Raw genomic sequence first — 1,392 nt, forward strand, 5'->3', positions numbered from 1 at the left:
ATGTATACTTCATCTGAAAGGGTACCTTGCAAGAAAGCGTTGTTGACATCGAGTTGTCGGAGTTACCAACCATTGGAGAGAGCAAGAGAGAGTATAAGACGCATTATTGCAGGTTTCACTACTGGGCTATATGTTTCAGTATAGTCAACACCGGGTCGTTGGTGGAACCCTTTGGCAACAAGGCGAGCTTTGTATTTTTTTATAGATCCATCTGGATGACGTTTGATGCGAAATACCCATGTGCAACCAATAGTGTTGACGGACGAAGAGAGCGGAGTAAGATCCCATGTGTGACTTTTGAGAAGAGAGTGATGTTTCTCTTCTATAGCTTTGCGCCAAATTGGACCTTTGAGAGCTTGTTTGTGGGCTTTGAGACAGTATCCTCCAATTAGGCATATAGGTTTAGTTTAGTAATAGGTTTGCGAATGTTGTTCTTTAGACAAGTGGTCATGTGATGGGTGGGTTGAGTAGTGTCAGTAGCAGTAGATGAGAGGGAAGTAAGGTTTATAGATGAAATGGGGTTAATATTTAAGGGAGGAGAGGTTGGTGTAGTTGTGTTAGAAGGTGGTGATAAATTAGAAATAGGAATAGTAATAGAGCACCACTCATTAATATTAGGAACAGGAGATGGGTTTGAGATTGAGGCAAAGGGAAATTGATCCTTTACAAATGTCACATACCTAGAAACTTAAATTTTAAAATGTAAAGGATTGAGATAGTAGAAAGCACTTTGGTGGGATGAATATCCGACAAACACACAAGGTATAGACTTGGGATCTAGTTTATGTTTTGCATAGGGTTTGAGCCAAAAGAGTAACAAAGGTAGTCGAAGGCACGAAGTTTGTGGTAATTTGGTGGTTGCTTAAAGAGAGTGAGATACGGAGATGAGTTGTTTAAAGGAGATTGATGAGATAAGTGGAAGTAGCGAATGCATGTGGCCAACGGAGCTAACCCAGTTTCTACGATTTGACGATGACGTCTTTCGGAAAGTTCATTATATTGCGGGGTATGAGGAGGTTTAGTGAGGTGAAATATGCCTTTGAGGGAAAGATATGACTTAAGGGCTTCATATTCTCCGCCATTATCACTGTAAAGATGTAGAATTGGTGTTTTGAAATATTTTTCAACAAGAGCCTTGTAACGAGGGAAGATTGTGGCTGTGTCTGATTTTTGTTTTAGTGGATGAAACCAAATGTGCCGAGAAATGTGATCAACAAATATGACATAATAATTATAACCATCATAAGAAAGGATTGGAGAAGTCCATAAATCAGTGTAAACCAATTGTAATGAAGCAGTAGAATTAATAGTAGATAAAGAGAAAGGAAGATGGTGACTTTTATTGCAAGCACAACTATTACAATGTTTAGGAGATAAAGTAGAATTTGATAA

Source organism: Amaranthus tricolor, chromosome 3 (assembly GCF_026212465.1).
Source record: "Amaranthus tricolor cultivar Red isolate AtriRed21 chromosome 3, ASM2621246v1, whole genome shotgun sequence".
NCBI classification, from domain to species: Eukaryota; Viridiplantae; Streptophyta; class Magnoliopsida; order Caryophyllales; family Amaranthaceae; genus Amaranthus; species Amaranthus tricolor.